This window comes from Mauremys mutica, chromosome 2 (genome assembly GCF_020497125.1).
Source record: "Mauremys mutica isolate MM-2020 ecotype Southern chromosome 2, ASM2049712v1, whole genome shotgun sequence".
Lineage (NCBI taxonomy): Eukaryota > Metazoa > Chordata > Testudines > Geoemydidae > Mauremys > Mauremys mutica.
The window spans coordinates 103,152,769-103,173,005 of NC_059073.1; the positions used below are offsets into that span (position 1 = coordinate 103,152,769).

Sequence of the window (20,237 nt, forward strand, 5' to 3'; positions counted from 1 at the left end):
GATTTATGATGATCTCAAAAACATGGTCTCCAAAGATGTATTCTGCAGCTTTGAGACCTATAGTTTAGGCTCTATTAATTTTACACTGCTGTCTGGAATTATCCATCTGTTTAAAGGTTAACTGTCTTCACACTTATGAAATGGGTATTTCTGTTTTGGTTCCTGCTTTGTTCATGCCACTGATTTATAAAATATAAAATACATAACCACATAAAAGGCTTTATTTCATCTCTAGCATGTAACATCTACTTATCCCAAACTTTTCACTGCCAATTTTTAATATTATTTTGGTTGCTAAAAGGATTTGGAAAAAAATTTAAGCCACAAAGTTTGCGCTGTACAAAGCAAACACAAACACACCCACCTGCTATGATGAACATACCACACAAATTCTTTGTCACAGACACATAGCATACAAACTACCTGCTTCATTGCCTTCCTGCTAATATGTAATGATAGAATCCTTAAAAGTTATGTAAGCAAAGATGTTCATCAGGATGAGGCTGAAGGACATGTCAAATGTAGCCAGAGCTTACACCATTAAAGGCTTTAAAGACCAACAAAGCCAACCTAAAATCAATCTTCTGCTTTACAGGCAGTGCATATAAAGGAGACGGACTGAGGTAATATGATCAGTGTTGCTCAAATCAGTGAAGAGCTAAACAAGCCACAAGTATTTGAGAAGCCATGATAGGAGGCAATTACAAAAATCAAATTTCATGGCCCTGAGTGCAGGAGTTGTTATGAAGCTGTCATGTGATAAATACAGGTGCAAAATGTGCAGCTGAAAATAAAAACACTTTATTCAATGGCTTTCCAGGGACATGGCAGGGTTGAAAGGGATGTTATGATCTTGTTACTGATGAACAATCCCCCCAGTAAGTGGGAACATAGACACAATGGAATAGGGGAGACTTCTGTGTCCTTCAGCTAGACTTCTCAAGGTTGAGGCTAAGGAATATTTGAGACATCCAACTGTCAGTCTCATCTGAACATTGACAACCATGAAGTACACCGGGGATAGTTTTGTCCTTCAGTATTTTGCTCTGTTAGGGTCTGTGATGGGGTGTACCGGGCCTTTGTGGCACACTACAGGAGGCCCTGATTCCTACTACCGCCTGGCCCAGGAAGCAGTGAAATGACAGGAAAGGTGCAGCAAAGGTGGGTCCTATAGGCCTCTCTAGAAAGGCCTCAGCGCAGCAGCCAGAGCCCAGCAGGCTCAGATAAAAGGGGCTGCAGGGTATTAGCTATTCAGTTCTTGGCTGGGACCAGAGAAGTGAAGAAGGGTGCTCCTCTTTAGTCTGGAGAAGGAGAAGAACCTGAGGATGCTGGCCCTGAGATAGGGCTGAAGATAAAAGGGGCCTGGTAGGAAGAAGACCAGTGAAATAGCAGCAACAGATTAGAGTAGGCAGTACATAGCTGCTGTGTACAGGGTCCCCTGGGTTAGAACCTAGAGAAGTGGGTGTACCTGGGTTCCCCTATTGGCCATAGGTAAAGTGGCATAAACCCCAAGAAGGTGACAGGTCTTAGCTGAGAGCCTGTACAAAGGGCTGAGTTTAAAGGGCTCAGAGCCAGGGTAAAAAGACTGTCTATGTATTGGACTCTTTAATACCCAGGAAGGGCTTCATTTGGACTTTGTGACTTGGCCAGAGGGAGAAACCACTGAAGACCCTGCCAAGGTTGGCCTACAGGGAGCACCAGGAGTGGGAAAAGGACTGCAGTACTGTACCCAGCCAGAAGGAGTTGCTCAAGAGGTAAGTGGTCCCAATTATTGGGTCAGATTATGACTCTTCAGGTATTTATTGGTCATACTGTGGATGTGAAACTTCACCACCCTTCAAGAGTGCCTGGATGACTTGTACCTGGGGGTGGACAGCATGGCTGGTGTGACAACTTTTGGAAGGGTTTTGCCCTTCCCTACACACTTTTGGAAGGATAGTGCATGTTGGACTTTGCATCCCCGGAGCTGAAGTACTGCAGTGGTGCCCAGAGCCTGTGAATGGTTTCAAGTTGGAGGGAGCATTATTCAAGCATGCAGGAATGCCCACTGTAGGCGTGATCCTGAAAGGTATCATGTACCTTCAACTTCTACAATTAGTACCTATGTACTTTACAAAATACAATGGTTTGATCCAAAGGCCGTATAAGTCAATGGTCCCTTAGTTGGGGAGGAGAAACTGAGCAGAGAGGCAGAAGAGGTAGAATAATTCTACAGCACATGGATCCTTGAAAAAGGTCTCCTTAGATAGACTGAAAACAGAGAGGGATCTGTAATACTCAGCATAGAATTACAGTAGTTGAAATAAACCCAATGCTTTTCAAAATTTCAGGCAAAATAATAAATTCTGTGCTATAGATAAAATGTTGTTTTGTAGACCGAGCCACCCATCAGAGGATACAAGTGACTCCCTTTAACTTCAGTGGAAGTTACTTTTATCCTGCAGAGGGGGATTTGGACCTTTGCAGATGAACAGAAATAACTAGTTCCCCAGAAAGAGCAAAGACATAGACAAATAATCTAAGAGAAGGCTAGTTACTATATTTTGATACTGGAAAAAAACCGCATCATGATCAGCACTGGAAGTTCAGAGGATTAAATCAGCATGTGACAAACACAGGTGTAAGGTAATTATTAGTTACAAGCCTTAGACTGCCATCCTTATTGGAAGAACAAAGTGGTGATCCTACACTTTCAAGAGACCTAGCCTGTATTTGTAGTCAATGGGAAGAATAAATCCAAATCAGCAACAAGGTAGAGTGCTACAGATCTTTGCACAGAACTGTTACAGTATCAGACTACTGTGAAAGCTGCAGAACTAAGGCAGACCCTGCTCAAATGCAGAATCAGTGACCATAAACTAGGCATGCAATTGGAGGTACAAACCACAGTTTATGCCGAGACACCAGAGACAGTGCAGCCAATGTGCTAGGGGAGACACTGAGACAGATATCTGCTCCAATATCTGTAATACCAGGAAATGCAAAAAAGATATTTCCCCAAATTATTAGGAATTATAAAAGACTTCTTATCAAAGAGTAATGAGGAAAAACTGTTCCAGACCCTGGAAGAAAGGAAAGAGAGAGAGAAAAAATGATTCTACACATATGCCTGGTCACTCCAGGTCAGAAAGTAATGACAAATGGATATTGGGGATAAAACCTGAACAAACCACACAAAACTACTGTGGGTGGATCTTGCCTTCCTCTGACAGATACCTGAGGGTTCTCTCTCTTCTTTATACTTTGGCAATACTTGTATAGTTGTTGTGCCAATAAAATCTCATTCAACTGAGACTGTATTAGCATAAACATTATCTAACAACAATGGTGACCCAGTACTTCTAATACTGAAGAGTCTCCCTTCCACTTGCACGTCCCATCTTGAAGCTATCATAAAGTGTTTGCCACTCCAGGCATATTTTGGTGAATATCAGTTGTGAATAAATGAGATTGAGGACTACTCATGTGCTTAAAGTCAAGCATATACTTAAATGCTTGGTTGGATTAACACCTTAGTTCTGAAATTCTTTAAGATGTTTTAATCAAAGTCAAACATGGGAAGGTGCAACAGTGAACATGGAAGGGTGTGTGTGAAAAGGAGTTTGATCTTTGGTCAAGCAGACTTTAGAGAGGTATTGAGACAGTAGAGGGAACTTTACCACTGATAAGATCTGCAGCTGACTGGTCATCCTTATCAGGAGCCCAAATTCCAGTCATACTATAGGAGATGTAAAAGCAGCAAAGAATCCCGTGGCACCTTATAGACTAACAGACATTTTGCAGCATGAGCTTTCGTGGGTGAATGCCCACTTCGTCGGATGCAAGAGTGGAAATTTCCAGGGGCAGGTAAATATAAGCAAGCAAGAAGCAAGCTAGAGATAACGAGGTTAGATCAATCAGGGAGGATGAGGCCCTGTTCTAGCAGTTGAGGTGTGAAAACCAAGGGAGGAGAAACTGGTTCTGTAGTTGGCAAGCCATTCACAGTCTTTGTTTAATCCTAAACTGATGGTGTCAAATTTGCAGATGAACTGGAGCTCAGCAGTTTCTCTTAGAAGTCTGGTCCTAAAGTTTTTTTGCTGGAGGATGGCCACCTTAAGATCTGCTATTGTGTGGCCAGGGAGGTTGAAGTGTTCTCCTACAGGTTTTTGTATATTGCCATTCCTAATATCTGATTTGTGTCCATTTATCCTTCTCCTTAGAGACTGTCCAGTTTGGCCGATGTACATAGCACAAGGGCATTGCTGGCATATGATGGTGTATATTACATTGGTGGACGTGCAGGTGAATGAACCAGTGATGGTGTGGCTGATCTGGTTAGGTCCTGTGATGGTGTTGCTGGTGTAGATATGTGGGCAGAGTTGGCATCGAGGTTTGTTGCATGGATTGGTTCCTGAGCTAGAGTTACTATGGTGCAGTGTGCAGTTACTGGTGAGAATATGCTTCAGGTTGGCAGGTTGTCTGTGGGCGAGGACTGGCCTGCCACCCAAGGCCTGTGAAAGTGTGGGATCATTGTCCAGGATGGGTTGTAGATCCCTGATGATGCGTTGGAGGGGCTTTAGCTGGGGACTGTATGTGATGGCCAGTGGAGTCCTGTTGGTTTCTTTCTTGGTTTGTCTTGCAGTAGGAGGCTTCTGGGTACACGTCTGGCTCTGTTGATCTGTTTCCTTATTTCCTCGTGCGGGTACTGTAGTTTTGAGAATGCTTGGTGGAGATTTTCTAGGTGTTGGTCTCTGTCTGCGGGGTTAGAGCAGATACGGTTGTACCTCAGTGCTTGGCTGTAACCAATCCATGCAACAAACCTCGATGCCAACTCTGCCCACATATCTACACCAGCAACACCATCACAGGACCTAACCAGATCAGCCACACCATCACTGGTTCATTCACCTGCACATCCACCAATGTAATATATGCCATCATATGCCAGCAATGCCCTTGTGCTATGTACATCGGCCAAACTGGACAGTCTCTAAGGAGAAGGATAAATGGACACAAATCAGATATTAGGAATGGCAATATACAAAAACCTGTAGGAGAACACTTCAACCTCCCTGGCCACACAATAGCAGATCTTAAGGTGGCCATCCTCCAGCAAAAAAACTTTAGGACCAGACTTCTAAGAGAAACTGCTGAGCTTCAGTTCATTTGCAAATTTGACACCATCAGTTTAGGATTAAACAAAGACTGTGAATGGCTTGCCAACTAGAGAACCAGTTTCTCCTCCCTTGGTTTTCACACCTCAACTGCTAGAACAGGGCCTCATCCTCCCTGATTGATCTAACCTCGTTATCTCTAGCTTGCTTCTTGCTTGCTTATATTTACCTGCCCCTGGAAATTTCCACTCTTGCATCCGACGAAGTGGGCATTCACCCACGAAAGCTCATGCTGCAAAACGTCTGTTAGTCTATAAGGTGCCACAGGATTCTTTGCTGCTTTTACAGAACCAGACTAACACGGCTACCTCTCTGATACTTGACACTATAGGATATGCTGGCTTGCTCACATTTCTCTTTAAAATTCTCCTTCCTACCCAATAATCATTTCTTTTTGTAGGACACTAGTGGAGAACCTCTCCAAAAATCCCCACAACTTGGTGGGCATGTTTTCTGTTCCATGCCAGGTGGAGAAATAAAAAAGACAAGCACACAGAGGCTTTTTGTTACTGAGATTAATTTTCACATTCTTACAACTCCTGATGCCAGCTGCATCCTGATATGGCAGATTCAACATTTAGACAGCCATTCACTGGTTACTAATGATCGGGGGGGAAAGGGCATTTATTGCTCCCAGATTCTATTTTGCCTGTTTTGTAGTTATTAGCTTCCACTTGTACTAGTTTTTTTTGTTATTTAGTGTTTAAAACAAGCTTAATTAATTTTTTGTTTTGAAAGTGTGACAGACACTCATGAGCTAGATAATGGATTGATAAACAACACTTGAGGGGACCCAGGAGTGCTCATGATTTGCTAGGTAGGGTATGTTAAACATAATACTGGTAAGATCAAGCCCTCCAGGACAAAAAATGAAAGAGGCATTTAATTGGAACACTTAGCAATCACAAAACCAAGACAGAGGTTAAATTGTTTTGAGCAAGAGAAATTAATACATTAAAGGTTACATTTCCAACTGTGAGGCTGCAGAACCAGGCTCTTATGCAGTGTCAGAATTACATAAGGCAGAAGAAATGGCTCTGAAATGATTGTGGAATCATTAACAAAAGCCAAGGCAGAGTAAGACATTTCCCAGCAGGAGGGTGTGAAGAAGAATAAAGACATGGAGAGAGCTCATTAAGAATGAATTGCAGACCATAAACATTTGAAACCACTAAGTGTGGAGTTCTATCTGTTATCTAATGACTCAGAAATTATAAAACTAGCAATGACTTTCAGAAAAGGAGTTGACTTTGCAGGAGGTTGTTTGCCATTATGAAAAAAAAAGGTATTTTTTTTTCTCGTTGGGGTGAAAAATATAAAAATCCTTCATCTTTGTAAATCAGCACAATTTAAGCAACTTCAGCTATACCCCTGAGAGATTTCCTTCTGTATAATTACACATTGTTTCAGATTTAGAAACAAGGATGTTGGATGGAGGAACTGCGTAAAGGATGGAGGGAGACAAGAGGTTCTTTCCTTATTGTCTGTCTGCAAATGATTAACCTCTTCATCTTGGAACAGATCTAGCAAGTGCTGAGATCTCTAACTGGTGGGAATTCTTAAAATGTTGCTTCTTTTTGATTAGGGTCTTGGTTGATTTTTGCATGATAAACATATAACAGTCAAAGAATTTACGTAAATGAAATGCATTGACCAAAATGTATCCATCTTTTAAGCACCATCAGTTGGGTAGTGTTGTAGAGAACATAGAGGCAGGCGCATTCCTTGGCATGAAGAGTTAACATTCTAAATTACATACATTTTGTGCAACCAGTGCACCAGCCTGCCAGGAAATGGTCTAATCCCAAATTTGTACAGATTTTACTATTCTTTTGTTGAATTAATATTCAAAATTGTGATAGAAGAAGTATGACTAAGGGAGGGTTTTGAAAGAAGAGGAGGAGGCCAAGTGGTGCACAAGCCGAGGGAAAGAGGTCCAAGTTTAGGGGGTGGCATGGAAGAAATTGCAAATGGGAGGGGCATGGGAAGGAGTGTTACGCAAAACAGCATGGGTGGAAGACAGGGCTCTGGGTGGGGGACTAGCAGGAAATGAAAGCAGAATTGTAGGCAGGGCAGAGTTAAGGTGAGAATAAGAAGCTTGAATATGATGTAGAATAAATGAGACTATATATCCACAAAAAGAATGAGGAGTACTTGTGACTTAGAGACTAACAAATTTATTTGGGCATAAGCTTTTGTGGGCTAAAACCCACTTCATCGGATGCATGCAGTGGAAAATACAGTAGGAAGATACATATACACGGAGAACATGAAAAAATGGGTGTTGCCCTACCAACTATGGCATACCACTGCATGCATCTGATGAAGTAGGTTTTAGCCCATGGAAGCTTATGCCCAAATAAATATGTTAGTCTCTAAGGTGCCACAAGTAATTCTCGTTCTTTTTGCTGATACAGACTAACACAGCTACCAGTCTGAAATATATATCCACAGTAGCTCTGTTGTGCTTAAGAGTCCGTGCTCTGGTTTAAGACCCTGGACTCAGTTCTCTCTTCTTCCAAATTATTTGTGCTTGTTAGCTCCAGATGCCCTTTACTCAGAGATTCCACAAAATTTCAGGTGGGGATACACAAGAACATCCCATAGGTGCCACACATATAAGTACGGAGAATAATCCTGGGTACAGATATATTTCAGCACCATGCTGCTCCCTTCCTGTGAACTGATGAAAGAGAGCTTTTCTGAAGGCCCTCCTATGATGGCACTTGTTGGATGTGGGTGGGGGATCAGGAGATTTAGGTTCTAGTTTCAGCTGTGCCACTGACCTGTCGTGTGACCTATGTCAAGTTTATTCAGTGAGCTGTTTCTCAATTTCCCCAGTGGCAATGACAATACTTACTGGAGCTACTTGAAAAATGGGATACAATTGTCACCCCTCTCTTTTTGGTTAAAATTCAAAATTTTGATTAAATAGGTAATCAGAATTGAAAAATTTCAGTCAGTCCTGATACTTAACTACCTTTGTCTGGAGATTTGCAATTGGAAAGCTCTACATAAGCCCTAACCATTTTTAAAGTGTACTTTCCAGACAAATACAATTTAATTGGTAAAGTGTTGCATTTAAGACCAAGATGTGTATAGGTCTAACTTTTCACATGATGGGGATAACTATTTTTTATCTCCCTTCACAGTCTAGCCAATTGCATCATTACTATAAATTTTGCAGATTACAAACCACAATATTGCATCTTGGTACAAAATTCCTCAGTTGTAGAGAATACACAAATAGCTGAAGCACACTCCTCCCATTTCATGGCTCTAGTTTATAAAACGGAGCTTCTAATTTTGTGCCTGAATATATTTTTCATGTTGAATGAATCACAGGTACAAATGGAAGTAGTTAGATGTCTAACGACAAGACTGAGCCGGCAAATAGCTCTATTTCAAAATCATGCATTTGTGCCTGCGTTTAATGGTGCATGCAATGCTGCACCCACAATTATGTGTGGGTGCAAAATTAGAGGTCACGCTAATGCCTGGACAACAATATGTTGTGTATCTATTAAAATTTCAAATACTGTCTCTCCAGCTAGGACCAGATCTAGCATTTTGGCTACCCAAGGCCACTTGCCCCTTCCAGTCCTGTAGCCATTCCCATGATAAACTGTCACCAAACATTTTTCTGCCCCTATTATTTTGCTGCCTTAGGCAACTACCAAATCTAGCTGAATTATAGAGACAGTCCCACTTGCAACAAAATAAAAAAAATCACAGTGAAGAAATTGCATTATATTTAGTATATTGGCAAATATCATGGGCCAAATACACCTACTTCAGATGGCAATGAATCTCCCATTGGCTCTAGTAGGGTAGAATGTGGTTCCTCAAATGACTGGTATATACCTGATAAACCACCTTGTATGTAAAATGAAAACTGAAGGTATACTTCCTTGCCTGAATTTTCCTTAAGCATCAAATAACCATGTGCTACTATCCAAATACCTACCTGTTGGAAGATGCAGGCTTAGATCACTAAGTTCAGCTTGACATTCAGACGTCAGAGGAAAGAACGTTTGTGAGCAAATGAAGGAAAGGGGTTTTAAGTTGACCAAAAAACCTGCAAAAACAGTGACTATGAAATTTTTGTAATAAATAACCAGGATTGAATGGCTACAACATGCAGGCCAAAATGACAATTGACTGGAAAATATCACGTAGGAGCCCATCGGACATTTCCCCATTGCTGCTGTTTTGATATCTCTAGATACTGCAGGAAGAGGGTTTATTGTGTTGCAGATTTGCTGCAGAGTGCGCAGCATGCTGCTCTGACAGAGATACTTCCAATGGCCTTTGCTGCAATATCATGTACTGTATGTACTTAGCTGAAATCAATGGGACATGTAAATGAGTATAGGCAGAATCTCTTCTACCGCTATGAACAAAGCATCTGTGGTATCCTAAGCAAATAAAAAGATCAGCTCCTGCAGGATACACAAAGAACTGTGACCACATAGTAACTGTGAGGGGACTGTTGTGAAGTTGAATATGTGTAACTTCCTACGGAGTTTTAGCAATATAAGGGTAACTCAGTACAAGAACGCAAGAGCGTAGCCAGTTTCTATCAGGGAATATTAGTTAAGGTCACAAAATGCAGGAGAGAAACATCTGTAATTAGAAAGCAAAATCTTTAATGGGAGAGGAAAAGAAGTTTTGCCTATATAAAAGACAGCTGCTGAATAAACAAATGATATGCCAAGGCTAAATGATTCATTGCCCTGAAGAAATATATGGGGTAGGCCAAACAGGAGAGGAAAAAAGAAAAAACGTATTTCAAGGACAGTACAGAACCAGACCCTGAAAGGAAACTCAGATTCTTGGAAAATATCCCCTTGAAGTAAATGGCCACCTAAACACTCACTTGCCCCAGACAAAACAACATTAGAATAATAAAATAAAACAGAAATAAAGAGTCGGGGCAAGGGGGATGAAACAAGGACAGAAATACACAACAAGAAGAGAAAACATACAGTGTAATATTTCATTTGTGGATATACCACAGTGAACATAAACTAATCCTCATTCATATGGGAATATCCTCTGAAAATTTACTTGTGGCTTTGATTCTCTTGACTAGTTAGATTCCAGCTCTTCTAGAAGACCTGGGAAATTTAAAAGCAGAAATGTAAATAAAAATTCACTGCAGAATCCCCACTCCCTCCCCCTAAAAATTCCACACCTTGCAAATTGCATACCTTTGTGCATGTGTATAATAAAATGAATATGTTTGACTGTATTCTTACAGCTAGGGATCATATGGATATACTTATATACATTCACACACAATACCCACTGCTTAGTTAAGTACAAGGGAAAGAAAAGATTTTCTTTGAAGACCAAAAGTCAGACCCGAGGTAACAAAAGTAAAGCGTAATCTACCCTGTAGTTAAAAACCGAAGGAATCTTTTTACTAGGGTCTGCTGGATCTATTCATGCCATTCGAGAAGAATATAAAAGAGACGCTTTGGGATTTTGAAGTAAAAATTCACAACAGTATGTCTTTATTTTTTTTCCCCTTCAACCAAGACATCTTTTGCTGGAGTCCTTTATCTAGAGCTTTGTATACATATTTTTAATCCTATACAAAAATGATAGGATGTCAAGAAGGATCTATAATAACACCATTTTTTTATTTCACTTCAAAGACTTGGCAATTTCTGATCCATGTGACATTCACACTCCTTCAGGGTCAAACAACATCTTGCAGCCTTCATAAAATGATTAAATATTTTAAACAGCTCCTGCTTATACCTCCATCGCCCCTCGAGACTGATACTGTTATCGTTTTTGTCAAAGCCAGTTTCCATCCGCATTTGTCATTCCTGCTTGCATTTATGAGTTATCAATCGCCACGTCAAAATGCAAAATAACTGATGTTCTTTGGGCGGTATTGGATGGTCTATCTGGGGCTTTTAATCAATGCTGATTTTTATTTTCCATACCCATACATAAATCTTTACCATTCTGGGCCACATATAATGCGTTTGTACAAAACGCAGTGACAGAAGCAGTAGTTATATTATCAAACATTATACCTCGGGGCTAACTGAGTATCAAGGGCTTTCAAAAGGGAACATTGGGAATTACTGTGGAGGAGAGATGACTGCAGTAGAGAATATAAGGGATTGGTTGTTGCCATTTATAAATCAACATCACGCAAGCTAATCCTTCTCACTTAAATGCAGTCCAAAGACTTTTCCTGATAGTACTGAGTTTCAGAGTATTTTTTTAAAGCAACGCATAATGCACACAAACAATGGTTATATGCATTTTCTTATTTCTTGAGCTTTTCCCTAGGGATGTATATAGAAGCTGTCTTGCTGTTCTCCACCTCCCCACACACTGAAGGCCTACAACCCAGTAAATATCCTCTTTTTAATCATACCTGAATTATTAGTGCCTTCCTCCACCCTCAATTTTCACCTGAGCTGCTATAATAATAATTTAAAAAAAGAATGTTTCATTCACTAAAAGGGTATCTGCTTCATTCATCCAATGAAGATTACAGCCAACTATAGAAATGGTTCATAACCTGTGCCAAGCCAGCTCTAATGGCTGGATCTGGGACATTTAGGACCAGAATTTCAAAAATGCTTAACATCCACGTGCTGGATTCTTTTGAAAAATCTAGCCATCACTGCTCAGCATGTGAGAACAATTTGGGGATCCTTTGAAAAGATGTCTCAATGGATGTACATGGAACACAAAATTAACCTGAGCATCTGACTTCTGGCTAACTGGAATTCCCACCTAGCTGAAAATTGTTCACATTATTATTAATGTTGATGGGCCAAACCCTGGATCCTGTGCATAGTCTGAGTTACTTTGGGTTTGTGGGGATAAGGGACAAGGGTCGTCTTCCATTATAGGGCCCTGATTCAGTGAAGCACTTAAGCAGGTATAGGATTGTATATCCAGACCTATGCAGGAAAGCACTATAAGCATGTGCTTAAGTGCCTTTTCTTTAAACTGGAGTCAGGTGGAAGGAGCATTATCTCAGCAGAATGATTCAGAAGCTGTACTGCAGCTTCAGAACTGCATGTATTAAAAAAAACCAAACAACATCCCAATTCTGTATCTGAGATGTGGAGGACAGGGCAAAGCTGCTGATGATCTAGGGTATGATTGCACATCCTGTTACATGCTCTCACTCATCAGCTGAAGCAGCTGTGTATCAGCCATTCATGTTTTTGTTAGCCTTGTGATTCTCAAAGGAGCTTGGCTGACTTCTTCTGGGGAGGAAAGAAAGTGCTGGTGAATTTAATTAAGATTAATCTGCCATCAAAGGGATGGATCCCAAAGTCAGGTAATTTTAAATGAAGCCAAAGCTGCCAATGACATCTGACTTGGTTAGACTTTACCAGAGACAGGACATGTGTGATGTGGAAGAGGGGGAGAATTTCAGCTTTAAAGATGGTAAGTTAGTGCTTGTGATATTCTTCCTTCCAGCTTTCAGTGTCATGATTAGACTGAAGTCTAGAGAAGATCTCAGAGATAATGGACTTTAACTGGTATGGTAAGTAGTATCTTTACCTCTGCTTTGGTAACTAAGCTTTCTGCCACATAACCAAAACCTTTTACAGTAACTCCTCATTTAACATTGTAATTATGTTCCTGAAAAATGCTACTTTAAGCAAAATGATGTTATGTGAATCCAATTTCCCCATAAGCATTAATGTAAATGTGTGGGGGGGGAGGGGGGAGGTTAGGTTCCAGGGAATTTATTTTTCACCAGACAAAAGACATTATATACATATACAGTATAAGTTTTAAATAATTTAAAACAATTTAATACTGTACTCACCAATGATGATTGTGAAGCTTGGTTGAGGCAGGGGTGTAGTGGGGTTGGGGTGTGGGGGCTTGCCTTGCTCTGCCACTTGGTGCTCCTGCCGGGGAGCAGAGTCGGGGGTTTGGCCACTCCTCAGCTGGAATGCCATGCATGTGGAGTTAGGTAACCTCTGTGCCCCAACCTCTGGCTGGTGGGTGGAGTGGGGCGAGCCAAACAACCTTATAACAGAACATTGCATGACTTTAAATGAGTATATTTTCTAATACATCAGCAACCTAATAATGAAACAATGTTAACAGGGATGACTTTAAGTGAGGAGTTACTGTATTAAGTTTGCAGTAAAACATTTTTTTGTATAATCCACTTTTATTTTTCAATGTTTGCTATTGTGTTTGGCCTCTGACACAGACTAACTTAAAGTATAGGAGTACTTGTGGCACCTTATAGACTAACAAATTTATTTGAGCATATGCTTTCGTGGGCTACAGCATCTGACTAACCAATGGTAGCCCACGAAAGCTTATGCTCAAATAAATTTGTTAGTCTCTAAGATGTCACAAGTACTCCTGTTGTTTTTTTGTGGTTACAGGCTAACACAGCTGCTACTCTGTAACTTAAAGTATGTTTATTAGCCTCTTTCACAAAATAGTTTAAAGACATTCACTCTGAGTGCCTCCTGAAGGAAGGTCACCAAAAGTCTCCACCTTTCAGGCAGATAGGTTTTATTCCTCATTAGGTGGTACAAACAGGAGAGTGTTTGTTTGAATTGGAGCCCTAGTGTAGTGTAAGGGGTCACTTCATTTTATGTTTGTGACAAACCAGAGCGTTAGCACTACTGTGAAATAACCTTGGCTAACCATTACCATTTTCTGGCAGGGTCATATAGGCAAGTGTAATGAAGATGTGGGGTTAAGATGACTAGAAGACAAGTCTCTGACAACATACCATGATCCATGTAGAACCAGTGCCTGCTTCTCCAAAGTCTCTGAAATTTGTCAGAAAATCGGGGCTGTACTGTAGACCATCCTAGCACAAGGCAGAGGCACAAAGGCAAGAAGAAACTCCAAGACTTCACAGGTATTCATGGGCACACTTGAATATTTAAGGGAAAAAAGATTAATATGCCTTCCAAAGTATAAATGCAATTGTCCCCTTCTTCATGGGCACTAGTGCAAGCTAATTGGCCTTCACTTCCTTTATGTCCCCCCCCCCCACCGTCTTCAGCTTAGGGTACATAACTCACATAGCAATCAATTATCTCACAGGATAGTAGTAGCAGCAGCCGTGTAGGACTTGCAATGGTAGGGGCTATCACTTAATTAGTTCTGCAGGATTCATCGCTGAAACTGTGAAATAAAAAGGTTGACAACTGCAAACTTGTATTTACACAGTGCTTTGCAGTCATAAAAATGTCTCAAAGTGCTTTGTAGGAAAAAATGCATGAATCTAAACAAAAGTGTACTCTTTGAGAGATGGCTAATAATTAGTACTACTACATATCAAACAAAAATGATCTGTGGATACTTAGGTGTATTAATTAACAGGAAAGGTTATGTTTTCTGTAAACACTAAGATGACTTTTTATTAGTCCTAAACCTGCAGGTCTTACTAAGATGAACTCAGACTGTTTTCAGAAAACAAAACCCAGTTTTCCCTAAGCAAGTTTTAGGTCCTAATTCAGCAAAGCACTTAAGCAAATATCTAACTTTTGAGCCTGTCTCAATTCAACGATATACTTAGACCTCAGTTCAGCAAGGTACTTAAGCACATGCCTAACTTAAAGTATGTGAACAGTCCTATTGACTTAAGTGGGACTACTCATGTGCATAAAGTTAAGCATGTGCTTAAGTGCTTTGCTGAATCAGGATCTCAATGAACAATTACATGAGTATTTTATGTATCGCATGCTGGGTGCATGAAGGGACTCCATGCTTGTAAACACTAAACTGGCTCTTTATTAAGGGAACTATTTACAGAGATGCTGCAACTAGCATTCTAGCCATTGTACTAGCTTCATTGTACTGCTCCCAAACACTTTTTGCAAATGGTGGTTCTCCTCGGTCCTTGCATGTTTCTACACATGAGCATGATGAATGTCAGTAGCCATGACAGATCAAACTTAGCAGGTGCCAATATTTTAGTGCAAAGATATGGAATCAAATTGTAAGGTTTTATAATCACAGTCTCCACAGCTGGTGTTGGAGAGTGAATAAAGGAAGAGCTTAAGAGCTCAAATTAATGGATTTGAATCAGGTAGAGCCAAGTTATACCCTTAGATTCTTGCACATTTCAATGACTGAAGAAATTCCCTTTGTCTTCATGTGGAGTTGCACATGCACATCTGAAAGCACAAATTGCTATTTACCAAGGCAGAAGAAACATGTTTGAGTCACTGGGAAACAAATGGCCTAATTTCTGATTGAAGTGAATAACAAAATTCCCAACTAATTGCCCAGAATGGGATTAGGCCCAAAGTCTTATCACAATGTCAGTGATGAAATCTAGTCAATAAACTAACAAAACTTAAATATCACCCATTTGCAGAGCTTATAATCGCAATTTAGTTCTTCAGATAATTGAAAAACCAGGTCCAGCAAAGTTCTAAATGGTCAAATTTCACATGGAGCTAAATGGTGACATTGAGGGGAGGAGCACAAGCGCTGACTTTCAGCTTTCCCCAGTTCTCTTTCCGATCCCACCCCACCTTTTCCTACCTCTGCCCCCTCTTCTGAGCACGCCCCACCCTCACTCTGCCTCTTCCTGGCCCCGCTCTTCCCTCTGCCCCTCAGCGCCTCCCACCCTCTACCAAACAGCTGATCAGTGGCAGGCGGGAGGTGCTGGGGAGGGTAGAGGGGAAGAGCTGATTGGTGGGACCTGCCGAACAGCTGATCAACGGGTGGCTGGTGAGTGCTGAGCACTCAATATTTTTTTCCGTGGGTGCTTCAGCCCTGGAGCACCCATGGAGTCAGCACCTATGAGGAGCAGGATAGAAGCCGCCATGTTCCTTATCAGTGAAAATGGTCTTGCTCAGAGTTGTTTTGGGCTGACAGTAGGGGAAAACACAAGAGCTTGTCCTTTATATTAAATATCTTACAGTGTCTGAGTGACCCAACAGATCCTGTCCTGATCCCAGTAATCAGACAAAGAAAACTCTACTACTACCTTAAGAGCCAGATTTGGATTCCTTTATGCATTGTGAATAGCACCTTGCCGCTCATGTAGTCTCACTGAAATCATGAGCCTATTCATATAGTAAAGTGATAGTCAGTGTGAGTATGGGTATCAATCTCGTCTTCAGTGTTTTGTTTGCATTCCTGGTAAAGATCTTGTATAGCTATTCAACCTAAATGGTCATTCTATATCCTTAAATTCACACAATCCTGAAATAATTTCCCTGTATGGGAAAATTAATAATCTCGTTTTTGTGATGAACTAGGATCATCAAAATTTTGGATATTGTCTGCCTTTGCAATGTATTTAATTTGGTGATTGTGTCCCCTTTTCAGGTCTCTTTGGGGAGCAGACTGCTCTGACCCTTGCCACATAATCACGTTATTTGGGTTCTAACCACTCCCATTGGCTTTCCATTTTCTGTAGATGAATTCACTTTCAAATAACTTTCCTCAGTTTTAACCTTCAAAGAAAGCAGTGCTTTGCATTCTATCAGTGACAGAATGAATTTTTCTAGGATTTTATGCAGTGAATTCCCAGCCAGCTCCTGGAGCTAGCTGGGAAATATAGGTAAAGAAGATCTTGTTGGTCACCTTTGTACGCTCCTTTGGGATTTCTCCATCAATTGTAAATTGACAGGAGTTACCTAATACTTTTGTTCAATAGTTTTAAGGGTGAATCAGAGTTGGTTGAAGTAAAAAATATCCCAGAGCTTCTCCCCTGTGTCGCTCCCTGATCAAACCCCGCCCCACTCCAAAATCTTTTAGGGACATCTTTTTAAAGGGCATTTAACCATTCCCTACAAACTGAGCCAGGAATAGGCACATCACAGCTTTGGGCATGCACTTTACGTTTGTACGTTGCAAATGGCTGATTGATCTGTGCAAGAACCCTTTGTTACTAATTAGGCAGTTAAGACATCTCACTGGAATGCATGTACACAAGTGCAAGGTTTTGCCAGTGCTAAACTGATGTGTAAAAATACACTTGTCCTCAACTTACACACACAGACTTCCAGCCACAATAAACAATCTGGATTTCAAATGTTCTGAGCTGTATCAAATCTGATTTTTTCCACCAGGACTATAGGTCGTGATTGGTAGAAAAGCTTTTCAGAAGGAACTGGGATTTTATAAGAATATGTATTGCTCACATTGCTGACTCAAATAGTAATAAATACACTCTACTTCTTATGCATTAGAGGCAGAGGAAATCTGAAAGCAGAATGGGCGAGAGGTTTACCAGTTTGAGTTGCGGTAAGAAATCTTCTTGCTGCAGTATGAGCAATTTGCAATTTAGCTAAAACGTGTGTGGATAGCTACCTAAAAGGGCAAAGATTTCTATTTATCAGAAAAGTCTCTCCAACTCACATCATGAAGCAATAGTTATATATATCAAGAGCAGATTCGAGTGTCTGTTCCTGGAAGAGAGTATACAACACCACTATGACTTCCGCTTTAAGTTCTCCCTAAACATTGAAATAAACATTTAATGCTATGGATGTGCAAACCCCATTGATTTCAGGCCTTGTGGTTTTAGCAATAGAAAACCTTTGTGTTCAGTCCACTGGTGTGTGCAGTGTAAAGATGGGGAAAGTGAGATGAAGTGACGCATGCCCAGGGTCACACAGTTAGTCAAGGACAGCGTGAACTCAGGTCTCCTGACTCCCTTTCCATGCTCTAACTACTAGACAACACTGTCTCCCAATTGCTGCCTTCAAATCAATTGTGTCTGTTGGATTGTACAAACCTGAAAATGTCAAGTGAAATTGCCTTAGAGGCAAAGACGGGGAAAAATACCCTCTAGAGCTTGATAGGGAAGAAAACAGGGTCCTCAGAGATTGCACTGGTAAAAGTTATGATTCCTTGTTGCATTCCTTGGTGCATTTGGGGGATTCTCAGCTCCATAATGAGAGAGAGGGTAGTTAAGTGGTAAACCAAAGAAACACTTCTTGATTCCCACTGATAAGTGAATGAAAGGAATAGAGCAAGTTACCCGCTCCCCACGCCATGTCTGGAGGTGGATTTGGGGAAGGGAGTGGTGGTGTTAACTTGCCAAGAAGACTTTGATCAGCTGCTTTTATTGATTTAATTTTGCATTCAATGTATGCTGTGGTTGCTAAGTAAATCAGGTAGAAATATACAAGTGCACTTGAAAATGAAAGCTATTCTGTGTAATGAAAGGTGGACTCACTCCTGTCCTTATCAGTTTCCTTCCCCTACAAGTCTCACAGCTATGAGGAAGAACTTCAGAAATGGTCTTAGATAGACCCATTTTAAAAATCTATATCCACGCTTAAAATTACAAAATCCTCCTGTGGGGGAAAAATAATTCTGAGAGAGAGAGTTGAGGGCTGACAGGAGGCCAGTTCCACACTCTGTAGCCCACTGCAGTACAAGTCTAATCTTCTGCCCTTGACAAACTCAGTGATGCCATCCCTAAAAGATGAATGCTGTGCATATCAGGGGGAGGTTCAGAAAGACTGTCTGGGTCCATGCTCTTAAGAGCTTTAAATGCCACCAGTGGCACCTTAGAATGAATCCACCACCTTATAGACAGCCAATTGGAAGGAAGTGGGTGGGCCTGATGTGAGCAGGGCTGTTCAAATCAGTGAGGAAATGTGCTAGTGCATTCTGAACAAGCCGCAAAAGCGGATATGCCCAATTGTGAGTAAGACTAATGGGGAATTACGGTAGTCATGCCTTGTGATCCCAACGGCACATACTGATGGTGTGTGGTCATCAAGGGAAAAGGACTGAGTGGGCACAAATTGCACAGCAGCAGTTTTTCTACCACACATGGTTTTCCCTGGAAATGATGTCACAAAGCCTAACCCCAAGATTCTTAACATTGCTCAGCTCTTTTAAGTTCCCTTAATCAGTGCTAACAGAGAGAGAGCCACCCCCTTAACAATCTTATTTATATACCAACCAGACTTCTGCATTCCCAGAGCTGGGGAAGAGGCAGCTTTTATTTTTAATACTATTAAAACTAAAAGAATTTGGTAGCTTTGTCAAGTCATACCATCTTCCACCTTTAAAAAGAGACTAAGCATATTTGGGCATCAGAGTGATAGGAACAATGAGTATTTAAAAGAAACCTGTTATGACAAGTGACTAAAACCCATAAATGAATGCAGAAGTCTGCTATTTAATGTAGTGTATGCTGGTATTTAAGCAGGTCTATATCTGTCAAACAAGCCTCTTTTTCTGAGACTGGCACAGACTGTTCTGCATTTGGTTTCCAGAATCAGCAAATTACATTGGCAGAACAAAGCTGTCATATTTGGTGGTATTTTGTTACATCCATTATCTCACTTAAGTTTAGACATCTCTTAGCAAAATCAGATCCCACTTAAAGACTGCCTTATTTTGCAACATTAAACGAAATGACAGGCTGCTTTAAAAAAAAAGTTCATTAGTAAGCAATGAGTTGGTGGGAAAAACTCCACTGCTGCTTCAGATATGAAGAATGAAGACAAGAAATGCTGTAACCTTTTAATAATGGGCCAAGAACATGAATCAGAAATGTATTTTATTACACGACGGAAATAAGTAGTTTCAATAAACAATATTAAAGGGAATGAAAAGAATCAAGGCTGTTGAAATTGACTAAGAAGGTCTTACTCTGAGCTCTGCTAGAGGGATGGCAAGGTGCACCTCTGGTCCTTCAGTAGTGACATATATTTATACTATAAGTAGCACTGTCTTATCTCTGAAGGGAGGTGTGTTCAGCTCTCTAAGCCAGAGGACAGTGGTGATTAAATGAGATCCAGCATAGGAGTAGCCAGCATGTGTGAAAGGAATGTTAGCTGAAGTGTAGAATCCAGACTTCCCTTTTCTATGGGATATCCATAGTGACACAATGAAAAGGCGGAACTTTGAAAATGTTTTGGTAGTGATGATGTGCTTTTGCCAAGCCCCGTGTTCTGCTAGAGCTTGGGGATTGCTACATATGGGGATACAAGAAATAGGCCTTATTTTAGCACCCATTTCCTCATTCAGCTCTTGTTTTATAGCTGCCTACTTGCAGGTGTCCCAGCCTGGTAATGGAGAGAGGGGGAGAGGGATAGATCACACCCGTGTGGAGTGTGACCAGTGTAT

The 20,237-nt window shown here is 40.9% G+C and overlaps 3 long non-coding RNA genes across 3 annotated transcripts in view; 1 reads left to right on the forward strand and 2 right to left on the reverse strand.

Moving 5' to 3' along the window:
• Window positions 1–20,237, reverse strand: part of LOC123364756 — a 125,149-nt gene that overhangs the window by 91,516 nt on the left and 13,396 nt on the right. The window lies entirely within an intron of this gene.
• Window positions 1,673–14,263, forward strand: LOC123364758. Its single transcript, XR_006577262.1, has 3 exons — window positions 1,673–1,754; window positions 12,621–12,687; window positions 13,840–14,263. It is a non-coding gene; the product is annotated as an uncharacterized LOC123364758 (long non-coding RNA).
• LOC123364759 lies at window positions 12,982–14,273 on the reverse strand. The gene is made up of 3 exons (XR_006577263.1): window positions 14,207–14,273; window positions 13,909–14,055; window positions 12,982–13,181 (listed from the first exon to the last, which is right to left on the reverse strand). It is a non-coding gene; the product is annotated as an uncharacterized LOC123364759 (long non-coding RNA).